This window comes from Miscanthus floridulus, chromosome 4, assembly GCF_019320115.1.
Source record: "Miscanthus floridulus cultivar M001 chromosome 4, ASM1932011v1, whole genome shotgun sequence".
In the NCBI taxonomy this organism is placed as follows: Eukaryota; Viridiplantae; Streptophyta; class Magnoliopsida; order Poales; family Poaceae; genus Miscanthus; species Miscanthus floridulus.
Genome location: NC_089583.1, coordinates 22,279,464 through 22,288,826, shown reverse-complemented (window position 1 = coordinate 22,288,826; position 9,363 = coordinate 22,279,464).

The window sequence follows — 9,363 nt, the reverse complement described above, 5'->3', positions numbered from 1 at the left end:
GAGACTTCTTGGCAGAAGACAAACCAGAAGAACTTTCAGCTCGACCCCTCTTTTCGACACTACGAGGGCCTCGAGGAACTAGATGAGGAACATACTCTTCATATACGTCAGAAAATATGGAAGAAACACCAGGAAGCATAATAGCAGTTTGAAACTTACTAGTCAAGGACGCCCCAGCAAGACTACCCCCAGCATCCATGTTTGCAGGGAGATCATCAAGCGAAATTGGATCAACGAAATTACGCCCCAATTCCTATAAAACAACGAGATAAGGAAGATTAAGCAAAAGTGGATTCAATGAAAGGAAATCAAAAGTACTCAAATAAAGAAAAGAATAACTCACAGCTGGAGGCGGGTTCTTTGTGTTGTACTCAAGGACAGCAAGTGGAAAAATGCTTACTCCTTTCAGCATCTTCTGGAGACGCTCGAGCACTTCCTCATCGGTCAACTCAAGGGCAGGGACCATACGAGAAGGGTCCTCCACCCCAGAGTACTCGAAACCATAATGTTCATGCTCCTTCAAAGGTTGAACTCGGTGGCGAAGAAAACTTAAAATAATACCAAAGCTGGTCAAACCTTGCTGCTTCAGAGTGCAAATCTTCTCGAGAAAGGGCTTGATTGTTTGGAGCTCAGCAGTTGTCACCGGGTTCTTTTCCCATCGGTCATTAACCAAGGGACCAGACTCGGAGTGAACAGAAAGAGGAGGAATCAAGTTGACAGCATAAAACCAATCAACACGCCAATCTCTAACAGAATCAACTAGGTCATAGTTAAAGAATTTACTTTTAAAACCCTAGCGAAACTGAATCCCACAGCCACCAAGAACGCTGGTGTCATCACAATGAGGTTGGGGCTTCAAACGAAAGAGGGAAAGAGAAGGAGGAATTCCAAGGAAGGTTTCGTAGAGATGAACAAAGACAGAAAGATGGAGAACATCATTGGGAGCAAGATGATTCAGACTAATCCCAAAATAGCCAAGAAACCGATGAAGAAAAGTAGAAGCTGGGAGGCAAAGTCCAGCGCGGACAAAGGAAACGAAGAGAATGATCTCACCAGGACCTAGAGTAGGGACCCGATGCTCGCCCGGAGCCCTCCATTCAGCAATGTCCTTGCTCTGGATCAGGCTATCGCTAACAAGCTCGCAAAGCTTGTCTTCAGTCATTGTTGGAGCCGTCCAAACCTTCTGGGTAGCCCTCATGGCCATGAACTCTTGGTTCTCGATCATGGAAAGTGATGATTCCTCATCCACAAAGGATGCCTAGGACTTACTCACGGCTTTCTTCCTACCCATGTACTAACAGAGGCAAAAAGGCACTAGGGAAAGAGAAGGCTCAGAAGGCAGCGCTCAGATGGCGGCGGCAATGGCGATGGTGGAGTTGCGAAGGCTACGGTTTTCAAGGCAAAGGCAGGGTACCAAAGAAAAGGAGGAGAAAGGCCTTTAAATAGATTTTACACCGGTAAAAACACAGCCCACCAGGCCCGTTTTAACATGGCATGAGGACGCAATGGTCCATTTACCAACGCAGCTAAAAGGACGGATGGCTCAAATCCACACAACGGTATAGTTCAACGGGCAGATTTCAGACATATCCATCCAGCACCACAGCAGAATTATCATATCACCACAAAAGAACTCATCAACAATAAAGCAAAGAAGGGTTATCTCACAAGGAGCGCAACAACCTGGTCCTAACAGAAAGAACTCGAAAATCTCATCAACAACCGAGAAACCAAGAAAATAAAGAATTGCAACTCAGAAGACAAGATTCTTTCCATTATAACTAGTTTCAAAAATAGAAGATTACACATCTTGCAAGACCCAATGAACTCGGTACCACGAAAAGCAAAGTAGCAAAGAGGAACCCGGACATGGCTAGGCTCTGGAACGACTATGTGTTCCAAATTGCTACTCGGCAGGACAACCTGCCCTTGGCTACACTATTTTCTTCAAAGGACGGGCGCAGCGCATCCAAGGTGGAAATCAACAGCACAGCAGGACAACATGAAGCAGAGAAGGCCGGCAGGCATCTGTCTACCCAAGTCCAATGTGATGCTGGATATGATGTTGATCTGCACTGGACAGTCTCAGGGCAGGCGATGAGGATCAACCCAGAACTGCTAGATGAAGGATCGCATCCCACATCATAAGACTCCCTCCAACTACTGCCACGTACTTCCAAGTACGACGCTGTTGCGGGATTAGCCTACCTCTAATCCCTATCACAAGACTCCCTCCAGCTACAGCAAGACACATAAGAACTGCAAAATACACCCGAAGGCTGCTCTACTTCACAAACTACCATATTCATGACTACAGAGACTTCAGAACAAGCAACAAAATGCTCAATGAATCAAAACATCACTCCAGGAGGGTATTTATAGACCGAAGGAGCGGTGCACATGGACCAGGAGCACCAATGAAATAAGCCTAACAAAGGACACAGTGAAAAGACATAATTCAATGAAAGAGGACTCAGGCATGAAGGAACAGTACCTAAGGACAAGCATATTTGAAAGGATATACCAACACTGTACAACTCATGAACAAACAGCATTCACACTCAACCACCACCATACAACTACATCTAACAACAGCAGACTACCAGAGAATATGCCAAGACGCTGCATCCGAGTTCTTCCTAAACAAAACAACCCGAATATATGCTCGGGGGCTACAACAGGAGAGGTATATAGTTCTTTCGAACAACTCAGATTCGAGACCCTCCAACTTTTTGTTCCAAATAGCAAGAGGCTCGGGGACTACACTCAGTGAGTGCACTTTTTCCTTCAAAAAAGCGCACGTCACTTAGAAGACTTCTTCAGGACAGACGACTTCAAGGCCACACGATAAAAAGAACCTGGACATAGCTATATCCGAGCTCTTTTCGACAAAAAGAACCCAGACATAGCCAAATCCGAGCTCTTTTCAACAAAGAACCCGGATATATGCTCGGGAGCCCTTCGACGAAGAATCAGGGTGATTTTAAGAAAAGACCCTCAAGCTCCTTGTGCCAAACAGCAAGAGGCTCGGGGGCTACATCCAAATGGGAGTACTTTTTTCTTTAAAAAGGTACACACCACGCGAAGATCTCACGAACCGCTACACAGTTTCGCTCAAGAAAGCACTCGGACGACACTTGTTCCTACTCGACAAGACTTGAAGGAACAAGACGAGGCTTCCAGAACTCAACCATGAAGTGGTCGGGGGCTTGTCGGTGTGGGACCCACGGGATACCCCACAAGGAAGGGAGAAGAAGTAGTCTAACTAGGATTCTTCCCCTGTAATCTTAGTAGTAGTATTATTCTGTAATCCTACTAGCAACTCTTATTGTAAACCAACTAGGACTCTGACCTCCTGACTATATAAAGGAGGACAGGGCTCCTTGGATTGGGAGTTCAGAGAACAATTATACAACACAACACTTTACGATCAATCCAACGCAAAGGCTAACGCCGACTAGACGTAGGGCTATTACTCGATCAAAGATTGAGGGCCCGAACCAGGATAAATCGATTGTCTCTTGCGTTTACCATCGAGTTCTGCATACGCTGAAGCCCGAACAAACTGCCCTAGGGACCCCCGTGGCAGGCTATCGGTGGTCAAACATCGATAGTGTGATAGATTGGTATCAGAGCCGTATTGACTGTAGGATGCAAGCCTAGTTAGCAATGGTCGTTTTAGCCTCTTTTGCTTCACTCACTTCATGCTTTCCGTCTCACCCTTGTTATTTCCTAAAGTTTTATGCTCCTTTTGCCTCACTCTGTTATGAAAATTATTTGCCTCTACTCTAACTAAATCTAATTCTGTAGATGTCTCGTGCCAATAAGACCGCTCGCATCAGCACCGGAGGCTACTACCCACCTCGTGGGTTGTACGAGCCCATGTAGCCACATGAGGAGGAGGAGGAACCCTAGGAGCAAGAAGTTGATTCGCCAGTACTTGCACCTATGCCTGAGCTATTCTAGGAAGAGCTTGAAGAAGAAGAACCCGAAGAAGTGGAGGTCGTCATGTTGTCTGATGTTGAGGACGCCATTCAAGAGGACGAGCCAATCCCTCCCCTAGGATGAACTACAAAGGTCTGGTACAAGCCAGGGTGTGAATCTTTCATCTCGCACCACCGACTTATGGGGATTCTTCAGACCTACTACGGTGATTGGAATGCAGCTATGTAGTACATCTGCACCGAGCGTACACACCCTCTAGAGGACACTTATTGGAAGAATAGGGTGTGCATCTCCATCAGGGACGAACAGAAGGAAGAATACCAGCTAGATTCAAACTATGCGCATCATGCTCACTGTTCCACCATGGAAGATAGCATAGAAGATGCAGCCGTTGTAGCCTGCATGGGTCTCCGTGGTCGTTGCTTTGAGGATATGAAGGAGGATCAATATTGCTTTCTCCCTTGCTAACACCCTAACTTGGGATGGGCAATAATAGACCCTGAAGGCACAGATCCCACTACTTAGTGATGGTGAACTGTGCCTGAGTTAGTAGATAAGAATCGATGGCTGGAAGATCAGTTGAAGGCACAAGAGATGACTCTTAAGAGATACCAACAAGTGATAGATGAGCAAAGGGTGTGCCTCAACCTACCAAGGATGTATGAGGAGCTTTTCCTTAAATTTTGCCCATAGGTGTTGGAGTCCCTTTTATGTAATAAGACGTTAGTAGAACGGGTCAAGTTGAGTCAAGTCGAGTCTAGAAGTGCGGTGTCAACTTTGGTGTGCCTAGTTGGATTATTATTATGTTTATGTGTGAGTTGGATCTTTGTAATGAGTGCTGGAACTTTGTGGGCATATCCGCAAGCTCCATAGTTAAGAATATTAAAGATTGAGTCAATAAATAAATAGTTGGGTTTTGTACAGCCTGCCCTTATCTCAATGCCAATCTAAATCTACTTGACCAAAAACTATGAAATTTTTATGGGAATAACTAGACTTAAGTATCTTTTCAATGCCTCTGGAATCACCCTAATACCTGATCTGGTTTGTGAGATACGATTGTTTCAAGTTAAAGTTTCTACAGAGTCTAGAATCTGGAACAGTTTCGGTTGTATGCTGTTTTTGAGTAACCTAACGATGGAATTTGGGATTGTGGTTTGAATAAAAGTTGTAGATAATTTCTTAATATTTCCAACCATATAAAGTACGTGTCTTTTAGATATCTGAAACTCGAGATATGACTGTTTTACCAAGCTGCTAATGTTGAACTTGTCCAGAAAATTTTTAGAATGTGTTCTATATCTCTATAAGTGTCTATAACTTGGAAATCTCTAAATTTTGAATATTTGTGTTGGATGTCAAATGTCCGAAAGAGGAAGAGGCCGAGGTCATGGAGGTGTTCCCCCACATCCACCACCACTGCCACCTACTATTGAGCGGCTTCTGGCAGTACAGACACAGCTTATGCAATCTCTGGTGCACAATCAGCAGAATCAACCGATTGGTGGAGCACTACATGACAAGCGTGGTGAATTCTTGAAGGGCCGTCCCCCAGTGTTTTCTCATGCCACTGATCCACTGAAAGTAGATGATTGGCTTCATGCAGTGGAAAAGCAACTCAACATAGCGCAGTGCGATGACTAGCAGAAGGTGTTGTACATGTCAGGACAACTTTAGGGAGAAGCTCAAGACTGGTGGGAGGCATTTGAGTATGGACGTCCCACCAATGCTCCTCCTGTCACATGACAGGGATTCAGAGAGAATTTTAGATCCTACCACATACCTGAAGGATTGATAGAGCTTAAGTAGGAGGAATTCAGAGCTCTAAAACAGGGATCTATGTCCGTAGCTGAGTATCATGACAAGTTTGCTCAGTTGTCACGTTATGCTTCGAATGAGGGGGCTGATGATGCTGATAAGCAATGCCATTTTCTCAAGGGTCTATATGATGGACTGCAACTCCAACTTATGTCTAATACCTATCCCAATTTTCAGACGCTAGTAAATCACGCTAATGTTATTGATAATAAGTGTAAAGAGATGGAGGCCAAGAAGAGGAGGCTTCAGAGATAGGCCTCTAGGAGCAATACTCGTCTGCGTACCAATCCTCAGCAAGGTTTCCAGCAGAGGTACCAGGGACCACCCAATCAGGGGAATCATGGTCAGTACCCTCAGCACAACTCAAACCAGCAATGTCCACCATACCAGCAGTAGAATGGCAATCAACGTCTCCAGCAATAGAATAGTCAGCAGACACCACGACAGGGAGCTTCTAACAACACTCGAGATGCTGCCAGGAGCGTAGCAATAGAGGTGCATGCAGCTGTGATCAATAGCAATTAGTAGTAGATGGTTGGGGATTAGTAGTTATGGCTGCAGCAATAGAGGAGCATGCAGTTGCCAGAAACACAGCAATAAGAGCATGCAGTTGTAATCAATGAGAATTAGTAGTATGGTTGAGAGATCAGAGTTAATGGTAGGGAGAGAAATGAGGAGCTAAAGGCTGGACACCTGAGCAAGTGTTGATGCAAAAGTGATCTGCAAACACAAAGGGCTAATACCCGAATCGATATCCAAAGCGTGCCAGTCGATTTGACCTGCTAATCGACAAGGATGAAGACACAAACACTTTGGTCCTGACAACAGCGATACGCCCGGAAGTCACGGCCAAGAGGTGCTCACACGGAACTCGAGAATCGCCGAAGGTCGCACTGAAGCGATGCAGCTCGCCGAATCAATGAGAACTCGTAAAAAGGAAAAATATGCAAATTGACGAAGTCGCCGAAAAGTAAGTAGATGCAAATAGGAGTAAAAAGTTGGTTTTGATATTGATTGATATTGTTTATTACATTGCCCCTTACTCCATATTTATACCCTGATCTAAAGAGACACAACCAAACACAACTAGGACACCAATCCCATATCTAAGGAAACACGTGACTCTTACACGAATCATAACCTAACAAATATAGAAAAGGAAATCAACTCCTATCTACTTCCCTGTCTGCCTCAATTACGATGGAAATCTCACTGTCCTCCTTCCCATCGGCATATTCCCTGCTTCGTCGGCAGTAGTCTTCAAGTCTTCCTTCATCGGCATACTCCCTGTTTCATCGGCAGTAGTCTTTAAGTCTTCCTTCATCGGCATACTCCCTGTTTCATCGGCAGTAGTCGTCAAGTCTTCCTTTATCGGCATACTCCCTGTCTCATCGGCAACAACTCCTCCAACCTCATCGGCAACGCCCGAGTCCAAATCAACCTTTCCATCGATCATCACCAACTATCGGCAACCATTTTTACAAACTGGCTCTCATTGGCTATCAAAGTATTCAATAACTTTCCCCTTGCCGATTGGTCCACTCCGATTATTTTGACACGTGCAAAAAACGGTGTCAACACATGCCCCCCAATTTCGGAGTATAAAACCATTAATGCTCCGAAATTTTCTCCAGATAACGCTTGCCTTTGCCCAATTACTGTAACTCATTCCCCAAGCCAAAACTTGATTTGTTATCAAATCCAATCAAATCTAATCTTGATCCACGCACTTCAGTAAATATCGCACAATCGCCAACCACTCTTGCCTTGATTGAGATACCAAAACAACAACCCATCGGCAAGATCTTAACATGATAATGCTGCCATTTTAAGAATTAAAATATCATGTATCAATATCCCTTCCAAGTCATGATTACTTGTTATCAACTCATCTGTACAATCCCCTGATTATCGCGCGAATAGTTACCATATCCCCCTGCACCGCCTTGACCTATATGCGCGCGTCATAGAGATAAGTCCCAAAATACCCTTATTCTGGCCGGCTTATAAATAGATTTCTCCGGAACCCTCATTCTCTATCTTCAGCCTCCAATCCCTGGCATTCTCTCTCTCCGGCGGCGACTCCGACGAACAACCGCGCGACCTCAACCAACAAGAACCCTTCTCCGGCGCTAACTTCAAGTTCTCGGCTCGTATCTCCACCTTCCTCAAGACAATGGCCATCAACCTCGACGTCCCCGCGGTTCGCTCCACTTCCACTACCTTTTACTTTGATCTTTTTGCAAATTTATTCAGTTGGTGATTTTTCCTTTCTTCTGTCTTCTGGATTCCATAACCTTAGGAACTGCGCAACAAATTAATTATCCCAACCGATCAGCCACACGTCCAATGCCTTGGACCAATGGGCAACCCAGATCCAACCGATCTGATCAACGCAGAGGTTAACAGAATCCCCTTTAGAGCCCAAAATTTCTCTCTGAACTTGTGGAAAGACACATTCCGATCTTGGCCCAAAACCACCAAAGGGTGGAAAGATTGGTATTTGAGGGTTAATAGATCGATGCAAGTATACTGGGCAGAACGAAAGTTAGACCAATGTATCAGGCTCTCTATTGCCGATATGCAGAAAAATGAATCAATGATAATTGCAGCTGCTTATTTCTGGTCAGATACGACCAATACTTTTATGTTTGGACATGGCCCAGCTACCCCTACCCTTGCCGATGTCCACATGCTTACTGGCTTGGACATCTCAACTGCCGATGAAGGCTCCATCTATGGTAGAAAGCCTGAATATAGAGTGAATACCCGTAACATCGGCGGTTGGACAGGATATATTCAAGAATACCAGAAAACCGGGACACCTAGCCAGAGGGAACATGCCACATTCCTGAATATGTGGTTAGAAAAATTTATCTTCTGTGGTCGATCAGTAGGACCAACCAACGCCTTCCTCCCTGCAGCTGAACTTCTGGCTAATGGCGTAAGGTTTCCTCTTGGCCGATACCTTCTGAGCTCCACTTATCATCTTCTTCACCAAGTATCTCAGAAACTTCTGCTTGGCGAACCCATCGGCAACCTGGGAGGCCCGTGGTGGTTCATCAACATGTGGCTGAATGCCCATATGCACAAACGTTTGCAATGGGACTTTTTTGCTCAACAATTCCCACGAGAAATTGCCGAAGATTATGTGCTCGGGGATGATGAATCGGCAACACGCTCACCCCTCAATTTTGGTGAAGCCATAATTGTCCTTCCTGGAACAGAAGCCAACGAAGACCAAATCGGCAGATTCTTTCAAAGCTTCTATAATGGTCTTTCTCGTGATCATAGGGCCTGGGTGCCTTATATCGACGAAGAAAACAGATTCCCCCTTCTTTTCAACTTTGTCGATGACACTCTGAATCAAGATAATGAGCTCATGATGGCTATCATCACTCCCAGGGCAATTCCAGTAAACACATTCGGCAGCGGGAAAAACACCAACATTACATATGAATTTTACAACCCATCGGCAGTATCCCGCCAATTGGCTTTTGGGCAACTGCCAATCAAACTCTGCTTTGCCGATGTGATCAAACCCAGGGAAATAATCACCTGCGGAACAGACTGGAACAAGGTAGTACAACTTTCTCCTGA